The sequence below is a fragment of the Aricia agestis genome, chromosome 13, assembly GCF_905147365.1.
Source record: "Aricia agestis chromosome 13, ilAriAges1.1, whole genome shotgun sequence".
In the NCBI taxonomy this organism is placed as follows: domain Eukaryota; kingdom Metazoa; phylum Arthropoda; class Insecta; order Lepidoptera; family Lycaenidae; genus Aricia; species Aricia agestis.
Window position 1 is genome coordinate 11968091 of NC_056418.1, and position 22093 is coordinate 11990183.

The 22093-nt window shown below is 34.0% G+C and overlaps 1 protein-coding gene across 6 annotated transcripts in view; it reads right to left on the reverse strand.

Annotated features, from left to right (window-relative positions):
• LOC121733048 (putative polypeptide N-acetylgalactosaminyltransferase 9) overlaps positions 1-21061 on the reverse strand; it is a 150722-nt gene extending 129661 nt beyond the window's left edge. For all 6 annotated transcript variants that reach the window (XM_042123144.1, XM_042123143.1, XM_042123138.1 and 3 more), the window contains exon 1: positions 20928-21061. The gene's annotated coding sequence lies outside the window, so the exon portion shown is untranslated. The remainder of the gene's footprint in view (positions 1-20927) is intronic.
• Between the last annotated feature and the right edge of the window lie 1032 nt (positions 21062-22093).

The window sequence follows — 22093 nt, forward strand, 5'->3', positions numbered from 1 at the left end:
CGGTGCATATTTTATAAAGGCATTTTTACGACCCGCCTCATCCGCCACGCCAAGTGTTAATAATACATAACTTTTATCTACCTAGTATTTTCGATTAAAATTTTATGTGCACTTGTTTTGAGAACGTCATTTCCTTTTGTATATTTTTTGTCTTTTATTTTTTGTTAAATACGGACTATAAGACTTTATTGTAAGCTTAAAGAATTCCATCTTCTATATTATCTTTTGCTTTTTGTCAAATACTGACTTTAAGGCGACGCCTTTTTAATTTGGCTGTAGCGATATCGATTTTTCTCAGCAATGACTAGATAAGAAATTAAAGTTCATTGTCAGTATTCATCATGTCTTTGTCTTTGAATTGTCCATAGCATAACACGATTGGTCAACTTTTATAACACAGAATAATCAATCAAAAAGACCTCTGTTAAATAGGGATTCCTATTTTGCCAACAGAGGAGAGTGATTTAAGCTTCCAAAATTTGTACATAAATTGATTCAAGCATACACTTTAATTTGCCCATAGCTTATATGAAATGTATTTATGGTTTTTAAATTACGCGACAAAAACCATTTTGTCGCTTACGCCCTTTCCATTTTTTGCTGTTCCATTACTTGTTTTCTATGAGAGGCCGGGCCGGCCTCTCATAGATAACAAGCAATCTTAAACATATCCAACACGGTTTTTTACTTTAACGCGGCGTCACCTTAAGACTTATGAGCCTAAAGATTTCTTACTTAATTAATAAATTTATAGTAGTTACATAATAAATATAATAAGTACAAACAGCAGCAGTAGCACGACTATTATATTCCTAACAAATTGTTAATTGAAATAATGAAGCTAAAAAGATACTAATTAAAATAATTGTACAGTACAATTCCAAGGAGATATAAAAGTACATCAGAAAATGGAATCTCAAAAGGTACAGCTTAAAACAATCGGAGAGGTCAGTGCTATCATAATGCATTAGTAAGATTGGACCGCGGCACAAATAGTCCCTAGTAATATGATTCGATTAAACCAGAGGTTCCCAAACTCTTTTATTTTATAGACCTGTTTCAAAATTTGGTGGATCCGGTGTACTAACCAGTAGGGACGGGTCTCTACTCTCTACTATACTAATCTATGCTCGCTATGATTTTAATAATATTTTTATAATAAAATATCCTGCAATAACATTTTTTGTCATTTACTTTTTACTACAAATAATGGCTAATTTTCGAAGCGATTTTAACCAATACGGCATTAATCCTTATTCTATTAAATACTTTAAATATACATTGTTGATTTAATATAGATTATAGATCTATAATATTATATCCCTTTACATCATATGATTAAATTAACATTTTCGAAGATATTACACAATATTTAAAAATTGCGGGACGTAGCTTTTGCGGCGGGCCACGGGTAGTAATGAAAACTACTGAATCGATTTTAATCATTTTTTCAGTGAGTAACATAGGCTATATATTTTATACCCGTGCAAAGTCGGAGCGGGTCGCTAGTTATGCATAATTTGTTAAGAAGCAATGCGACTTATACTTTTTGTTGTTTGTTATTTCTCTTTAGCATAGACACAATGTGTCTTTGTTTTCTGTTAAGAGAAATCAAACCAAATCAATTTTCATGGATCCCCGCTTACGATTGTGGACCCCATTTTTGTCAGGACAAACCCCGTCGAATCTCGCGGGAACCCCTGGGGGTCCACTGGCACCACTTTGGGAATTACTGGATTAAACCAAGCACCAACATTTACTAGAGTTCATTGTGTTCGTTGCATTATATCCAATGAACGTTCCCAGTAATATGAATAAACTTTTGCTTTTAAAGTTTGTGATTTCTATCCAGTAGCCATCATTATGAATGTTCAATGGATATCTCGTTTACGAGTTTGCAATAGGTCGTTAGGAAAAAATGTTTAGCTATCACTTATTTTTTTACAGAAACGTATTCAGATCAAACGATTGGTGTGAAATAAATAAAGAGACTTTTTTAAGTAGGATCATACGTGCATTTAAATCTTGAAAACCTAGTACCTACAAATAACACCTCTTTTTCCCTGCGATGCCATTTAAAGCGCCACCCATAATCAAAATAAGAACTGACGGGATGCTTGTTAACTACATTATTATTATAGCAATAAAAACGGACCACCCACTTTAAAATGAGAAATACAATGGAAACATAGAACTACTTAAACAGCATACTAAAACCACATGAAATCATCATTCTAAGCATTAAAACTTTTATAGAAACACTATACGACGCTCGCAACTCCGTCGCGTTGCGCCAAAAATCGTTTATTGCAGGAGTACCGTTTTTCATTGTCTCGGGATAAAAGTATCGTATGTAGATACTTTCCCGGAACTCATTTTTTTTTATTTATCCGCTTATTTTCATAAATCATACATGACTTTACAAAATATACTCTCCATAAACCACGAAGGTTTGTCCGGAGTGTGAAGGTAAAGTATATTATAGTAAAGAAGGCAAAGTATCTCCATACCAAATCTCAGCAATAACCGGTGCAGCAGTTTAGGCGTGAAGAGCCTTAGAAAAGCAGAAGAGAATTAGATAGACAGACAGACAGATAGATAAGACAGAGAGGCAGGAATACTTTCGCATCTATAATAATTAGTATGGATCAAAAATGCCAGAACTAATCCAACGCCACGTTTTTCAACGCTCAATGTGACTGTGCGAGTTAAAAAATCATTACAAGGCGCAATATTGCGCACCGCAATTGTTTCTAACTATGTGCACACTCTCGTTAAATCCCTGAACTTTCCCACGATCGGATCGACTACTCGAGGCGAATCGGCCATATGCGGCGAAACAGGTACACTTGACCGGCGACCGCGGCCTTTTGCGGTTATACCTGGGTGCTGACTTTCATACTGAGCTTCCTAATCATTATCATCATCTTTATTTTTATCATCATCATTTGTAGCAACTACATGTGCTGGAGGGCGATTAGAAACGGTCTTGTAATAAAAGTTTTTGAAAAATTAAGAAGGATAAACCCTGTTAAAGTTAATGGTAAAATAATAGATACATAATCCAACTGTAAAGTAAATGTAATATTATAAAAGTGCAAGTTGCAAGTGTCTTTTTGTCTGTCTGTTACCTCTTCACGCTTAGACCGCTGCTGAACCAATTTTGAGAAAAATTGGTACGAAGATAGCCTGTCTGGCAACAACAACAATCCAGACTGGCGTAAGAAGAGACTTGCAAAAATGCAAAAAGTTAAGTATTGGATTGGGTCAGATAACAGATTGGGCTTGCCAACAGCAGAAAAGCAGAATCAATTTAAGTGATATTTAATTATGTTACACAAATAGATTATGAAGGCTTGAATTAAATCTTCACATCCTTGTTTCTCATTACAAGTCTGCCTCATTTTAAGTACTGACTCTGTAACACGTTCTGCTTGTACATCGGAATAAATTTTAAAGAGTACTCAAGGAAAAACCTGTAATGGAACCGTCTCATATATTATTACAGGAGCAGTCTAGCCGGTCGAGCCAATAACCGCTTATCCACTTACTTTTTGCACTCCAATTTTTTCATCCCATAAATATTCAAACTTTTTACATTCAATTTATTTTATCGTTTATTTACACTAAACATGTTACGTCTTCGGGAATAAATTATTTGCCCAAAGAATCTGGACGTTTGAAGTGGTTTTATTGAGAACCAAATGGCTATTATCAATGGGAAATGAAATACCGAATTGCTTAGCAATTACGTTGAGTGGATACCTTTTCGAGTCTGCGTCGCTGTGATCCACTAATCTCTACAAATCCCGATCCCAAGCAGATTTTCAACAGGGCAATTATGACCAAATCCATCCGAACGATTGCGGAATTATTATCCTTATCCCTGGGTCTCATTAAACGAATGAACTGTGGCTCAATCTTTGCTTATTCCGTGGTCAGCAATATTTTCTTATTTCCCGTCCCACACACCATATCTCAATAAATAAACGTTTTAGTTTGTCATTACTTTTTGTTTTAAATCGACTAATTAAATATTATATCCTAGTCTTTCTTCAACTTGACAAAAGACATGCTTTTCAACGTTACCTACGTTATATTATATTATGTTCTATGCATTTCGTTTGAAAGATACTTTGCATGCAAAATTTTCTGACCATAAAAATGTATCGTATATGCACTATGCAAGTTACTGCTGTTACTGATAAGGTATCTACTATCTACAATACTATGGCTACTTTTAGTCTGTAGGTAAATAATTATTTTAATTATAATTATATCTACAATACTATGGCTAATTTTAGTCTCTAGGTAAAATATTATAAATTATTAGTCTATGGCTAAATAGTCTCACGCTGACTTCAGCGCCAACACTGAAAATATGTGCGTTATACCAGCGAAGACCGCTACGCGTTATTTTTCTTGCGTTATTTGCTTCCTTGAATCAAATAACACTTCTCGGGCTATCAGCGCTGACGGTCAGCGTGAGACTAAAATTAGCTGTCTCCAAGACAATAAAAGACTTAAGGATGTCAATATCATCACCATCACTATGTATCCAGTGGCACAAACATGTCGCATTTTTATCATTCATGTCGACATTGATACGGGTTTTATCCCGATCTCTGTTGCGGACGATTATTTTAATCGTTCGATCGTGGATTCTTGGAAATCTATTGTTGTTCTATTGTGTCTCGCTCACCAGTGAGCTTATGGGGCTTGATGGGTCAAACAACTATAAAAAGCGAGTTTTTTATTAGATATTTGTTATTTTCTTATTTATTTTGTTCGAGATTCATTTTCGTCGAATGATGCAAAATAAACTATACTACTTAAAAATTCAATTCGATTTTTACTATTGTTAACTAAAACAAAGGGTTGCTTAATGCATCATTGTCATTTTTTTTTGTGACAAGTATTGTGTGTTTCAAAATAAATGTATAATAAAAGGCCTTGCGAGCACGTCGCTCGAAAGGTCCTATTTTTTATTCTTCCTAAGATGTAGGCATCTACTAGGTGGTAGGCGGTAGGCACCAAGTAGGAAATTCCAAAAGTGCTAGTAACTAAAGAATTTTGAAATAAAAACACTTTAATTTAAATTCAATTCATGCTTAAAATTCTACCCTTAAAGAGAGACCCTTAAAGAAAATGCTAGTTAACACTAAAAAGAACGTAACAAGTTAAGACATTGAAGGGAAAGGGAAGGACAAACAAAATACTCGTATGTCTTGACCCACTTGCCTGCTCAGTCATGTAGGGACTCAATCTGTTCCTTGGCTGTATTAAAATATGCATACGTTATCCTCTTCCTTTATTTCTTATTCGTATCTTTTTTATATTTCCATGATTTATCATAACTGGGTCTTCGTTTATCATTCATTTTATTGCTCACGGCATAAATTGTATAAAAAATTGAACTGATGAAATAATATTTAATATTTACTTTTGGGCAATATTTGAAATTTCACATTCGTTGAAAATGTTACGAGTATACAACAAGTGTCAAATTTTGGCCTAACTTACTTCCTTCACGTCTAATGTAAGCCACACATGCTACGGTATATCGGAGAGGTCCACCTGTGCAGGTGTTCCCGCGCAGGTAGACCGGAATGTGTGAAAAATGAAAATAGAGCCTGCACTCAAAAAACTTGACAGTTCTATTCCCATAAACATTCCGGTCTACCTGCGCAGGTATACCTGCACAGGTTTTTTTTTTAATGAAATAAGAGGGCAAACGAGCAAACGGGTCACCTGATGGAAAGCAACTTCCGTCGCCCATGGACACTCGCAGCATCAGAAAAGCTGCAAGTGCGTTGCCGGCCTTTTAAGAGGGAACAGGGTAATAGGGGAGGGTAAGGATGGGAAGGGAAGGGAATAGGGGAGGGTAGGGAAGGGAATAGGGTAGGGGATTGGGCCTCCGGTAAACTCACTCGCTCGGCGAAACACAGCGCAAGCGCTGTTTCACGCCGGTTTTCTGTGAGAACCTGGTATTTCTCCGGTCGAGCCGGCCCATTCGTGCCGAAGCATGGCTCTCCCACGTATAAAAACCTCTCCGGTGGACCTCTCCGGTAGACCGTAGCGTGTATGGAAGCCATAATATTTAAAACTGTTCATTAAATTATTTCTTACCGAAACTATTAGACTGTAAATTCACATGACAGCTTGAGCCTCATTAAATATTTACCTGAAAAAGAAAAAAAAGTTAGGTTTGTAATATCTATGGTAGCTTAATAATAGAGCTTGAAGAATGTTTTTGTTTATCCAGAAAAAGAAGATAATTATTATGTAAAGCAATATCAAAATTAACTTGAAAAGCATAATTTAATTGCCTTGTCTTTGATTTTCGTTCAAAAAGGAAATATAATTTCGAGTATCAAAGAATTGGTGAAATGAACAATTTCGTGTTCGAAAATTGCGTCCATGCATGAAGCAGTTAAAATGGAAACAGACAAGCTTTACACACTGATCGAATCAATCGTGAGCTCAAAGGGAAAGCAACACTAGATAGTGTGTGTAATGTAAGCGACTGAAATGGCACGATTGCCGATACAAGTGAACGAACCGAGTTTACTATAGTAGATAGTAGAAATAAAGTAGATAATAAGTAGTATAAAACTTATAAAAGTGATGTCCGAATTGAATTGTCCGAAAAGTTTCAAAGGAAGGCCCAAATAACCTGGCACGTAGCATACTATAATCTAACCTATTACCTAACCACTAGCAAGTTGATGTTCCAATTCTAGACAGCTAAAATCATCTAGAGTAAAATAAATAGAGATAATTCCTGTGAGCTATTTCTCACTTTATTACTCACATTAACCTTTTCCGTTTAAATCTTAAATGTTTACGGTATTTACGCTCGCAGCGATAACGATTATAAATAAACATACGCATCAATTGGATGCAGTTGCATAATGTGCAATAATATTGCAAGTAAAACGTGATTACTCACTTCACGGGTAACGAGTAGATGCAGATAATGTATATATTAGCAAATCAAACAATATTAGGGTTTAATGTTATTACTTCACCGAAGTATAATTAAATTTTATAAGTTAAGAGAATAAGGCAGCTTTGGTAAAATAACTTAACAGTTTAAGAGTTTTCTCAACATCATTATATTTTTATTATAATCAAGTACTGTATAATATTTTGATATCCATACTTATATTAAAAATAGAAAGTGTGTCTGTCTGTCTGTCTATCTGTTACCTTTTCACGGCCAAACTGCTAAACCGATTTTGTCAGATATGGAGATACTTTGAGTTCCGGGAAAGGACATAGGATACTTTTTCCCGGAAAATGCACGGTTCTCACGTGATTTTGCAATGATAAACGAGTTTGACGCAATGGATTTGGTTCATCTAGTTTATTATATTCATAGAAATCAACATATTTAACTTTTATGTCCTAACTAGCTATCCCGGTGAACTTCGTGTCACTTTAAAACCTTCCCTAGACTTCTACGAATATTTTAAGACTAAAATTAGCCCAATCCGTTCAGCCGTTTCCGAGTTATAGCGTTACGAACACAATTGAAAATTATTTTTTTTATATATAGATACAAAAGGTATATTTTGCTCGTCAACGTTAGCTACTGATGTATTTATAAGGCTGCGGTTATAATGCCTCCGTATCGCCGTGACCCTGTTTACACGACCTCACAAAACACACCGACGACGGAACAAATACGAAGATACATTTTCTGTTTGTTTACGTAATAAGAGCCATTATCAGTAACTAGGTGTAATGTTTCATACTCTCTCTCTCCTCTCTCTCTCTCTCTATCCTAGCTCATATATGTGCTCTAAAAGGGTGCGAAATAATTTATATCTTCAAAGTGATAAATTATTTCGCACAATCTATTTTAGAATACCTAGAAATGTTACTTTAATCTATTGCATTTAGTATTTTATGCGTAAAAATTTTCTTCGCTTTCGCGTTTTGCACGATAACATCTTATTCAATAATTATTAATTGCTATTTACATCTTGATTAAATAATAAAGTTATTGAAGCTACATCATATTTATCGTTATCTTCATTGTCATCATTATCATTAACTAGTAATAGTCCATTGCGTGTGCACTGAATGCAAACCGGCAGACCGAAGCCAATAGACCAATGTTTCACAGGTTGTGTTTAAAACGATTATGCTAAACAATACGGCTTGTTTACGTAAACTCATACAAATGTTTAGCATAATTGCAATTTTTACAATTTATAAGAAGTCAAATTTATTTCAAACTCATAACCATCCAAAGCTGAAGGACGTAGATAATCTTAAAAGTGCCTCAGAGTCAGAACATTATTTCAAACACTAATTAATTTTGTTTAAATTATAATATCAAGGACGGAGACGTGAGGAAAGAAAGAGGGGAGGCCTTTGCCCAAAAGTGGAACACTACCGGCTATTGTTATTAATAATAATAATATTATATCAATTGCATTAAATTCTTAATTATTCTACTCATTTTAAATATAGTTGAGATTTTTCAAAGACTTGATTTTAATAATAAGATTAATCGTTTAATTCAGACAACATAGTACAGACCCATACATTTTATCTGTTTGTCTATCTGCTTACCTTTAGCTATTTTAAAATTACTTATTAAAAATTAAAAAGACGTTAGTACACAATATTCATAATCTTATCGAAAAAAACAACAATAGCAGCACGGCGTATTATTGTTATCATAAGAGGAATAAGTAAGCCTTACTAAATCGCTACTTTATAAACCTAGCGAAATATGAATTTCATGGTCAACACAAAATGCAAATTTATGTAAAAATAAATGTACTTTACGCTTGTTCTGTTCACGGTTATTGACTTTATACACTGTGTTTATACCTAAACGGTGTGTTTTAATTTACAAGAGTCTAGATTTTTAGAACTAGCCGTTGACCTTGCCATGTTTTATCTAGTTTTTTTTTAATCAAATAGATCAGAGACAATTATCATTACTCGATTACGGCGAATCCAAATGTAAGGTTAATGATTTTATTAATTTTATACGTCTAAACCACTGGTTAAGTTTTTAAATAAATAAGGTGCATCTTTATTTAAATAATAATGATGCCGTAGCTGATAAGGTATGTTAATTGTTTTTTTTTTTTTTACTAATAATTTTATATTCAATCTTGAGATACTAGTTTTGTAATAATTTATCTGTCTTGATAATATTTATTTACAAAAGAAAGATGTGACCTTATTGTATGTTTTCATCAAATGCAAAACCTGATTTTCGAATTTAATGTTGGTCAAAGCGGTTGTTTATTTTGAAGCAATTTACGCGTATGTTCGCTCTAGCATACATTTTATTTTCACTTTTATTTATATTTCAGCTGTTGGAATACACGGTCTGATAATCATAGCCAACTGCATTATCAACTTTTGCTCTGTATTGCCAGTGTAGGCATTTAATGAAGATTAAATTATTCGCTGAAGGCATCATGGTCTCTACGGGGTCACATTTTAAAAAAGAAACATTAACTTTAAAGTTATTTTAGATTACTTAAAAGAATGATAATTAAAATTACTATAGTTTACTATACATTATTTAAATCCAGTCATACATCTATTGCTTGATTGTTTCTGTACTACTTTACATTAGTAAACGTGGACTGGAATTCCTGTTGTGTTTTGTACCTATGTGACGTTTCTTTCATTATAAGTTTTTTCTAACTTTCAAATTGTGACGGTAGAAAACCTTATTCACCATAAGGTTTTCTACCGTCGTATTATACTACTATTGTGAAATATTATATTTGAAATAAACGAGAGCACAGGAAGCAATAATATTACAGTAATGTCTTTTATTCATACAGGAAACAATTTATGAGTTGAACCTGTTTCACACCGGCGCGGTCATACAAACTCGTACAAAAAGCGCCATCATGTGGTGAATTTTGCTGATTTCACTTCGGCATTTCATCATAAATAAACGTGAAAATTCATAATTGAAGACATGAGTGAATGTACTGGATAACTAACATTTTATAACATTACTCATTTTTTCCCTATTGATTTGATTAAGCCTTTTAAGTTATAACTTACCTACTTCATTCTTTATCATCATCATCATATCAGCCTATATTCGCCCACTGCTGGACATAGAAAATTTACATTTTTTATTTCATTTCCAGGCTTTACGACCGGGAAAATGATTTGAAAACTGACATTTTTTTATTTAAATTAGTGATTATTTGTGAAAAAACGACAGTTTTCAAATTGTTATATGCACTTACATCTTCAAATGTGAAAATGTATAATTGCGTCCCGCTTATGCCGAAATTACTTGAAGCTCCATCAAAAGAGATTTTACACGCTTTTTAAAAACTTGAATTTGGTTAGAATATCAGAGAGGAGAGACTCTTTTAAATTTAGGAGGAATCCAAACTACTATTATAAATGCGAAAGTGTGAAGTGCTGTTACCTCTTCGGTTCGATCGATTTTGCTGAAATTTGGAAATACTTTGAACCTCGGGAAAGGACATAGGACACTTTTTATCCCGGAACGAAATTGCGGAGTCATCTAGTGGTTTAAAAAGGCACCGTAATATTTATTTTACATAAATTAATATAATAAAACTACGAATAAAACTCTCAATTATTTTTCAAACTTATATTAATAGACATCCTCAAACTAAAGCAAAATTTAGTATTCTAGATACTCTATCTCCGGGATCGGCGTATCAAACGCTTCTAATATTACCGAAATAGACATTGCATCCCCATTTTGTCTTGTCAAATAGATGGAATATTTGATCAGTCAAACACGTTCCAATCTACAACTTGATTGTGTCTTCGTGTTCCGTCTTATAGTTCTATCGTTTGCGGCTTATTTCCGAGTGGAATTTGGTATTTAGTATTTGAAACTGTGCTTCTTACGACCTACGAATAATTTATTATTCGTAGCTTACGACTGATTCTCTCAGACTTAAGCCTTTATTGCTGTTTTTTGATAAGCAATATATTTTATTACTAGCTAAAGGCCGAGCTCTGTGAGGGCTCGCTTCGTCAAACCTCTGACTTATGATACATAATTATATACATATAAATAAAAAATATTATGTTGAATCACAAATCAATAGGCGTTATAACCTTTTTCCGTAAAGTGTACCACAAAATTAACAGGTTATGGGATATACTAGGGCTCGCTTTCGCTCGCCCTAATCATTAAGTTAATCAGATGCTTTAAGCGAAATCATACAGAAATTATACTACATTTTGTTGTTTTATTAAGATTTTTAAATTATAAGCATAAAGCCACTCATTCATATTAACATTTAGATCAAATATTTTTAAACCATTAACATTATAAAAAGCCTCCAAGTATTCTCGGTCCTCAACGTAAATTGTTAATATTTACGCAAACATCTAGAACATAATTAGCAGGGAATGGTTTCCATTTTCTAGTTTTTCCTGTACGAAGAGTGGTCATCTACAAACGAGTAAACACAACCAGTTTGAGCGTGTAAAATTACATATACAGTTCTAAGTGGATGTAAGGTCTGTGCACTCTCATTCATCATTATCATTCCCAATGAAGTCAAATAATAAATGAATCGTGTTACTACTTAGGGCTCCCACACATAACTACGGATTCGCATCGCATCGCAAATATCTGCGTCAAAACTCATACTAAAAATCATCTAAAAATGACATTGCGATGCGAATTCGCACGAATTTGCAGTGTGTGGGAGGTGGGAGCCCTTACATATTAGAATATTATCCGCCCGCGCGGTTCTGCAGTCTGCGAACATTGTCATGATCTCTAAAATATATTATGCATATCTTATTCATATTATAAATATAAACCATATTCTTAAATCACCGGAATCAAAAACAGCATCAAAATCCATTGCGTACTTTAAAATACCATCTATTTTAAGTAGAAACCGACACAGTTAAGCGATTCCTTGAGAATTGAGATACTTGCACTCGAAAGAATAGTTGTTAATCTTTATCGTTGTTTAACGTCTCAATTCATTGCCTACGCACTGATTTTGATCACGAAAATTTCGTTTGAGACATCTTGTTTTTTCATAATGTGTTTCTAATACAATAGCCTTATCAACAGAGTCACACAATTTATTAATTACCTCGATAGTAGGCCATGTATCATCGCCGGCGAAACAAAGAGTCGCAGGCCCAATTATGTCAGAATTATTATGTACTAACGAGCTTTATATAACTTATGTGACATCGTATTATGTGATTCTATGTAATAGTTTCCTAGCCTCACCCGGAATGAGTCGTGGGAAGATTCTTTGTGGGCTTATTGAGAGATTGAAAACTGTTCAACTAGAGATTTTAGGTTTGTTTATTGTTTATGAGAATTTGAGGTACTATTGACGGAGGCAAGTTTTTTAAACATATTTTTGTAATAAAATGTTTTTGACGGCCGTTCGATTAACATTAGCTAAAAGTACAATAGACAACACTTTATTTATTTAAGTAGATAAATATTTGTATATTGTATAGCTTAAATTGAACATAGTTTTCTTCAGAATGACTGAGCAATACAATTCGATACAACTTGGATCGTAAGCACATTATTGTATCTGTGAAATACGATATTTGGGAGACTACAACTCTATCAAAATATTATCGACTGATTAAATAATGATAGAATTTGAGTTACTCGTTTATTTAGTTAGTAAGTCTAGCATATTATTTAGATTTAAATTTTATGTTCAAAATTAACAACCACGTCATTTCATAAGATAAAAATGTAGGTAGTAATATTATTTTTAACATTAATTCATTGCTATTAGTTAAAATTTACAATTTTTTCTCCACTACCTACTGGTAGTAAGTATAGTCTGTAGGTAGCAAATACTTATAGGTTTCTTCAGTCGTGACTCGTGAGTCGTGACCTACTGAGCCTTAGTTTTTTTAGGCAATTGTGATGAGTAACCGAAAGGTTATTTCGGTAATGTTTTTATGAACTATAATTGATTCGTGGAACGTATAAGGATAAACCTTCTTCACACTTATAAATTAATCAAAGGGGTTCGAACATTTTCGTATGGAGCCTGGCATATCTAGCCGCCGGCCATTTTGAATATTTTTTCAAAATTTCCAATACTTTTATATTTTACAATACTTTTATAATACCCATCATAATTGCAAACAAGCTATGCTAAAAATCGGCCAAGTGCGAGTCGGACACGCGCACGAAGGGTTCCGTACTGATACAGAGCAAAAATGGGCTAAAAATTGTGTTTTTTGTATGGGAGCCCCTCTTAAATTTTTATTTTATTTTAATATTATTATTAAGTATTAAAGTACATATATAAAAAGAATGTGTGAAAAATTATAGTGCCTATTTTTACTTGCGATTATTGATAGAGCGAAAAAGGCCGAAAAAAATCACGTTTGTTGTATGGGTATGGGAGGATCCCCTTTAATATTAATTTTATTAATTTGTTTTCAGTATTTGTTGTTATAGCGGCAACAGATATACACAATCTGTGAAAATTTCAGAAGTCTAGCTGTAGCGGTTCTTGAGATACAGCCTGGAGACAGACAGACGGACAGACAACGAAGTCTTAGTAATAGGGGTTTTTACCCTTTGGGTACGGAACCCTAAAAAATCAACTACTTTTGTCATCACAAACTTTAAATTTTTAGCTTTGAAAATAGACCATGTTACAACTTACTTTTGCTGTTTTTGAAGTCACTTTTATTTCAGTATTTAGAAATTCTGACAGTTATTTAATTAGGCACATAATATTATTTGCCTCTCCTCTAAAGCATCAATGCCTCTATACCATAGCATGAACATTGGTCACTTGTAGTATCGTTGCATCAAAACATGTTTATGATAACGCTATCATCGACATTTCCTGGAAGTTAGTAATCCGAATTCAGAAACAGAGCCGCGATACCGTATCAATTTATTGTACGTGTTTCACTAATTGCTTGTATTGCCACTATCAACTTCTAGAAGTCTAACTCGGAAGGCTCTTCTTCTCTTTTTTTAAACTTTACATGCTTGTTAAGTTTTAAAAAATATACTTAGAGACTTGAATTTTACATAAAGCATAGAGGAATAAATAAATACATAAAGCTTCTAGAAACCACTTGGAACTAAAAATATAAAAACTTCAAACAAACTAGTTTTTTGGTGAAATCAAAAATAAGGCAAATTAAAACGAGGCTATATGTAATATGGTACGAGAATTAATATTCATGTGTCCACGACTTCGGCAGATGGGCGGTGAAATTCCTAATTGTGTGTGTGTATGTCACGTCGTACATCGCAAACCGGTATTTTGAAACTCCGTGACTTATTCATCGAACATTCCAACGAAAGAGGGTCATTAATGAAATATTGATTTGAGCTTTATTCGTAGGATTTGAGAAATTTATTGCGTTTGCAATGTTTTACGCGACTGCGCCAGAGATGAGTTATGTTTTTTTAAGTGTATGTACAATTGTACATGTAACTATGTAGAGATAATTGTATCCAACTAAAAAATTCTTGTAAAATGTAGCCGAGACGACCACATATTAAGGTTTGCCCTGTGAAAAAGATATTATGAGATCTCATGTGTAGCCCAGCTTCTGAATCTATACGGTCTAACTCTACCGACCTTCAACAAATTCTACATACCAGTAAATAATAATTATGTATGGCTTCACCGTTTCGCTACCGTCGTAGTTGTGATGCGAATATTTGGTTTCTGATCTGAAGTTAGTAACAAAAAAGCCGAGCCATACATAATTAATGATATTATGTAGAATTTGTTTACGTTAGGGTCAGTAAAGTTAGGCCAGAAGCTTGGCTCTACGTGAGATCTCATATCTTTTTCACAGGGTAAACCTTAATATACATATGTGGTTGTCTCGGCTACATTTTACAAGAAATGTTTTTGATTGGATTTCAGTTCCTTTTATAAGTTGGTTCTTATGAGTACTTATTAATAGATATTTTAGTTACTCTGTACAGTCCCGTGTAAACTCTTATGGCCTAATTCATAAAATTGGTGAAAGTCTCATATAAACTTCCCCCCCCCCCCATTTTAGGGGATTATAAGTTTTTAAGTTTTTGAAAGTTATAAGTTTAGGAATTTTTTGTATACTAAACTTGGATAACGTACCAAATTTCAGCTTTTAGATATCAATAAAATCTAAAGTATCCCTTAGTACCCAGAATCCAGATCTTTAGTAGGTACGCTTTGGGGTCTAAACGACTTAAAAAATTTAGTTGATGGGTTTGTCTATTTATTTTATAAATGTTTTTATAACCGTGTTGGTCATTAAAAAAAAAAACATTTATTAAAATAAAGGTAGTTAGTTGGATATTAAGAAAATATATTTTGATACTCTATAGACGGTTTTTTCCTTTACAAATGGTTTTAAGTTAAGTTCAGGGCTTATCACATCTATTCTTTTGATCGCAGCATCTATTGAAAAATTTTACAAAAACCAACGTCCTTTTTTTTTACTTGTGGTTATTTTAAGATAGACTGCCTCATGTCAATTGTTTTTTGACCATGATAATATTATTAAACCCTAACTTTAGACTCGTTTTCATACTATTAGTAGTTCGCCATGATAAAAACCAATTGTTTCCTATGAAAATTACATGTTCATACTGTACAATGGCCCGAAAACATGTCAAGGCAATAAAATAATAAATGGTCTTTACATGTGGCGGTTATTTTTCATCGTGAAATTACAAAACTACCGGATATGATAATACTTTATTAATTAAATGCGGTAAAACGGTATTTGGCTTGTTGCCGTCTATAGCTTGTGGATACGGTAAAGGGTATACAGGTTCAATATTGGGCTGTGCTGTACTGACATCTATACTCTACCACACAACAGATTATAGTACAAGTAACTCTACTTTTATTTAGAAACAAACACAATATTTAAAACTAACAATAGCAATTACAAATTCAGTAGAATTCAAGTCATCTTAGATTTTGTCGCTATCCTTTTTGAATTGTGTCTTTTTTGGGTTCCGTAGCCAAATGCGCAAAAAAAACGGAACACTTATAGATTCGTCATGTCTGACTGTCTGTCTGTCTGTCCGTCCGTATGTCACAGCCACTTTTCTTCGAAACTATAAGAGCTATACTATTAAAAGTTGGTAAGTAGATGTAGTCTTTAAACCGCATTAAATTAAGATTGTGATACAAAAATTAAAAAATTAATAAAAATTTTAGGGGTCCCCTAAAATTTAGGTACAATTGAAACAAAAAGAAATATAACATAATATTATAATACACAAGTACAAATAATATTATACAACCAAGAAATCATCTGTAATAAACCACGTAGCATGAAACACGTCCCATTGCATCTTGATAAGCTCATTCGAAGAGCAGTATGCGATCTACACATGAATGCACAACACATTACGTCGATTTAGACTCTGAACAGGTAGAATACTTTTCTTCCGTGTCAACATTATGTCAATGACTTATCATTATTCTTTATATATGTCACAATAGACATAACGACCAGTAGTTCGACTGCAAAGAGACGGACAGGTTTCAATATCTGTCAAATTCGTCGGGTTTCACTAGGATTATAAATGGAATGTGCCTCGCGCTGGCTGATATAATTTATTTTTAAATATTTAAAATAAAGATTTCAAAATTGGATTCCGTCAATTTTAATCGCATGTGCCAAAACACAAACAACAATACGACCAAAGAGGAACACGTCCATCGAATATGTCATATTTTTAAATTCGTAGGTAACAAGTTAACAACCCTAGTTTTCGTCATAATACGTCAAATTTAAAAATTTCAACATCAGTTCTAAGTCGGTATACTCTATCATTCTGTCTACTCTGTATATGTCGTAGGATGATTTGATAAATCAAATTATCGCAAAAATTCTAGGGACTTCGCGAAAACACGGATAAATAGACAATGGTGATTTCAACCTTACTGACAAAAGACAGTGTTTTCGCGAAAACGCGAGTCGCCTTAGTATGATTGCGAAACGAATCGATAGTCATTATCGAAAAAATCACTGATTGGTCGGTTTAAGCGCCCCACAACAACATCTTCTCTGTTTGGTTGAAGACTTGAAGTTTTAAATGTCAATTCATTGTCACGCGTTGTTTTGTTTTTGTAAGCGAGCTAGCAGTTTTTGATATTATATTTTAATGTTTTTAAAATTGCAGTGGGACTGGAAAAATAGTGCGGAGAGCTATCTAAAAGTGTGTCTGTAAATACAAAATAACTGATACAAGTGAAATTAGTGCTGAAAGTTCAACAGAACTAGAAACTAATTCTGAGTTTATGGTTGAGATGAGAGAGTAAAGTTCCTGTGAAAAGGCATTGTCATTTCCTACCGTTTATAATAGGGATGATGACAAGGTCAAAGATAAGCGAATTTTGTTAATAAAATAAATAAATCACGGTAAAAAATAAGTGTCCCCAAAATTTCAGCTTGATAGCATTTGTATTTTTTTTGTTATGCGCCTTTAAAGTTGGATATTCAAGTCAATTTTTTTTTTCAATTAAAATTCTTAATATTTGTATACAATTCGATAACTTATGCAATTAAAAGCAACTTTTGTTATGAAACCACTTTCATAAACGCAATATTTAATATACCTGTCGAACAAAGTTGTCTCCCGATGCATACAAACTACGAAAGACTGACGTCAGTCTTTCGTAGCACTTTGTATGGAGCGTTTCGGGCAGGCCTTTTTTATGAGATATTTGAATAGTCATATCTTGGTGAATTTTTAAGCTATCAGAGTCATTCTTTCAACGATGTTTCTGTTTTTTAAGTGTCCTTCAATTACCGATAAGAAAAAAAAATAGTCATCATGCCTATTCTATGGTATAATACCTCAAAGATACACAGGAAAAGATAGTAACCAATTAGAATAAAAAACCTAACTTTTTTATAAAAATTGAAAAACATAAACAGCATTATCTAATTATCCGTGTTTTCGCGAAATCCCTAGAATTTTCGCGATAATTCGATTTATCAAATAATCCTACGACATATATAATATAAATATATGATTTGACCGAGCTTTGCTCGGTATTCGACAAAACACGAATAAAATTACATTTTCTAAAAATGACAAAGTTAGATATATCTGGGGAACGAGCACTGCATGATGGTCATCATCATCATCATCATCAGCCTATTGCCGTCCACTGCTGAAGGCGGATGGGGGAGGCCCCAATGAGTGCCAACAATCCCGATCTTTGGCAAACCTCATCCATCCGCTGCCAGCCACTTTCTTCAAATCGTCGGTCACCGTGCTGCGGGACGTCCTACACTACGTTCGCCTAAGCGTGGTCTCCACTCTAACACTTGTCTGCTTCATCTTCCGTCTTCCCGTTCAGCTTCCTTCCACTTCAGCGTGCTTATTCTATGAGCGATATTCTGCCTGAGTCATTTACCCACCTGCCATGACGCAATTTTACTTTATATCACGCTAGCTCTCTGCGATGCCATGGCGGTTACTGAGGGCGGTTATAAATTCTATTATTATAATATTTTCTTAACTTAATAATATTAGGTTGGGGAAAAGCTTTCTTCGCATTTTATATAAAAATTCGAAAGGCTTTTTATAAAGTTTATTTACAATTGACTAATGGTGCCATTTTGTTCGATAACTTTTTGCCATCTTGTTGCTGATCATGATCCCATTGCTTTAAAAATTTTGGGGATTCTGATGAAAAAACTGCGACAAATGGTTTTGGCAGTCCTCTTGTGATGTCAACTACACTGCCTAAGAAATTCTGCAGCGACCGAAACAGGTGGAAATCTGAAGGTGTAAGGTATACGGCGGATGCATTTAACATTTAACACCCCCCAGCCAAACTCCCGTATTTTTTTCTGAGTAGCTTTTTTTTTTTTTTCTTTAAATAATTGTGACTGTCGGTGTTTATTATCCGACAACCTTATGTCGTATGTTATGTCATAGGAAGACTTGCATCTTTTTTTTAAGTGTTCTAAGTGGCTAAAGATGTGTGAGGTCTAGCGTTATCATGGTGACAAATCACACCCCTTCTGTTGATTAATTCCGGCCGCTTTCTCTCAACTTCTTGCTTTAATCTCATCGGTTGATCGCAGTACAGTTCAGAATCAATGGTTTTGCCTGGCGGTAACAGCTCATAATGAATAATGCCCTTCCAATCCCACCACACACACAGCATCACCTTGTTGCGAGTTAACCCGGGTTTCGCCACAGTCTGTGTTGCCTGATCAGCATTTGACCACGATCTTTTTCGCACGTTCCTGTCGCACGTGATCCACTTTTCATCACCAGTTATCAGCTTCTTCAAAAATGGTTCGGTTTCATTACGTCGTAATAAAGAATCACAAATGAGTACTTACATGGTTCATTGGGTTTCTTTCAGTGAGCTCATGAGGCACCCAAATATCGAGCCTTTTCGTGTATCTAGCTTTTTTTTAATGCACCAAAACCGTTTTGTGGTCAATCCCCAGTTCTTCAGCTACATAGTAACTACTAATATGCCGATCTTGCTCCACTTTTTCAAAAATGGCATCAGTTTTGTCCGTAACAGGGCGACCAGAGCGACGTGCATCTTTGATATCAAAATTTCCGGATTGAAAACGTTAAACCAAATTCGCGCTACTCTCACAGATACTCCATTAGGTCCATAAACATCACAATTTCTTTTTGCGGCTTGTGTTGCATTTTTACCTTTTTTGTAATAAAATTTTAAAATGTATCGAATTTCTTCATTAGAATTGCTCGTTTAGCAATAAAAAAAACAAATGTAATTCTCACATTTACTTAATTTGAATTTGGAATTTTCTTAGTGTAAAATTAAAACTTTTTTATGATACCAAAATCAGCCAGATACAATAATTGGGCTATAACAAGAGATTTTTATGATAAGTTATACTGTATACTATAATGCGAAAAGACAAAAAGTCTTTTATTATTTTGTTAAAATATATATAGCAGAACATAATATTATTATAACCATCTCCTTTTTGGCAATCGGTTAAACACAAACTATTTAGTAAGTCCGGTCTACATTATTCTTTCTTTATTATAAATACTTACAGAGTGATTTCGTGAAGATGACATAGTAAGTATTTAATTTTGTAGCAAAAATGTTAATTTGGTCATAAAATGTTGAATGTTAATAAAAATAAACCTAATTTCTAAAGGTTATTTAATTAACAAGAGATTTGTATATTTAGGAATTCAGATTAATTATTATTTAATCATTATCAACTTTATTGTGTTTGATTGAAATAAAGATAAGACACAATATTTTTTATGACAGGTAGGTACCTAATATTAGATGGAAACATTGTTAAAACAACTAATTATCAAATAAATTGAGGCAAAACACGTGATTTTTTAAATAATTTATCATATCAGCTGTATAATTTATCAAATGGTATAAGTAATCAAATCTTATCTGTCATATTATCATTATATTAATTGATTAACTTGTAAGGTATACTCAATTAGAATCAATGTAAACTAACTACAGAATGCTTTTTTCATACAGAAATTTCTTCAATAATAATAAAGAAATTAAAGGTTCCAAAAAGCATGATAAAAGTAACGGAAACTGCCCCATCTTTGGCGGTCATCCCATAATCAATGGCACATTAGATATTTTTTATTTGAAAAATATGAGAAATGTCAATAACAAGATTATTTGTAAAAAGTGTTAATAATTGGGTGTTTTACCTCACTTACATGACTTCTTAAATACTAACAAAAGGTTGTAAAGGACATAAAATAAAAATATAGGATAATGACATTTAAAAATAAGCGTTGAGTTAAATACGAGCGCAGCGCAAAAAATACTTGAATATAAAGCATCTTAAAATGTTTGCAAAAATATTTTTAAACCTGCACAAAGACAAGACCTGCGAGACCTAAGTGCGAAAGCTTAAAACTGGACGAGTAACATTCCGAGTGCATCACCAACCTTGAGAGCGACAATCCCGGTGTAATGAATGAACAAATCACCAGTTTTCCAGAACTATCACATACAATCCACAGGTAAAAACGAAAGCTCGCGATTTATTCGCGCGAGACGATAACGCGTCCGTCCTCCGTGGCGCGCGGAGCTCGACTGAGGCCGCGAAGCGAGGTAAAAGGTCGTAAGGACCAAGTAGGATGCGGCACCCATCGCCTTCCGGTTTGATAGCGCTCTCACTGAAATTGACATTATTTTTAAATATTCCTTATCAATGGTTCCAGGCACGGTCGCTGCCTGAAATTTTGGGGGGGTCACTCAGTAGTCACTACACTATTTTTTTATCTGCGCTTTCGGACGGTTCTAGCTTCACAGCAGCTGTCTAAGGTCGGGCGAAGTGGTGGTTAGGGGATAGCTAGAAATTGCCTTTCATTCTTTGGCAAAATTTTAAAATTTTTCAATTTTACCTTAGATTTTGGGGGAGGGTCATGTCCCCTGTGACCCTTTCGGACCGCGCCTGAATGTTTCATAATAATATTATTATTAAGTGCTCAGAACTTCAATCTTATTTTTGCCCGACTGCATTTGAGTTGAGACCTGAGACAGAAAACTTCTACAAAAAACACTGGTCCGAGAGGCGAGAAGTCGTGAGGACCAAATAGGATGCGGCACCCATTGCCTTCAGTTGACATTATTTTTATCAATGGTTCATAATAACATTACGAGTATTGTGGTCTATTCACAGAGTGCTAAAAGCTATAATCAAAATTTTATTCGCCTTTGTTTATTCATTCAAATTCTGTTACCTAAAACTTTAATAGCGCTCTCACCGAAATTGCCATTATTTTAAAAATGTTATTTTGTTCTCGTTTATTATGGAGGGGTTAATCTAATTACCGAATTCTACCCGACTGCGACTACTTTAAACACAAAAGTTTAGACAGTAAATTTCACAGGAAGAACACTGGACCATGAACCGAGGTAAAAGGTCGTAAGAACCAAATAGGATGCGGCACCCATCGCCATCCGTTAGCTACGATAGCGCTTCCAATAAAATTGTAATTATTTTCAAAACTAGAGATCGCCCAATGGTCGAAATTTGACCTTAGTTTCAACGAGTTCTACTACCTATATTTTTGCAAAAAAATATTGACTTACCGTATTTTTCTCAACTC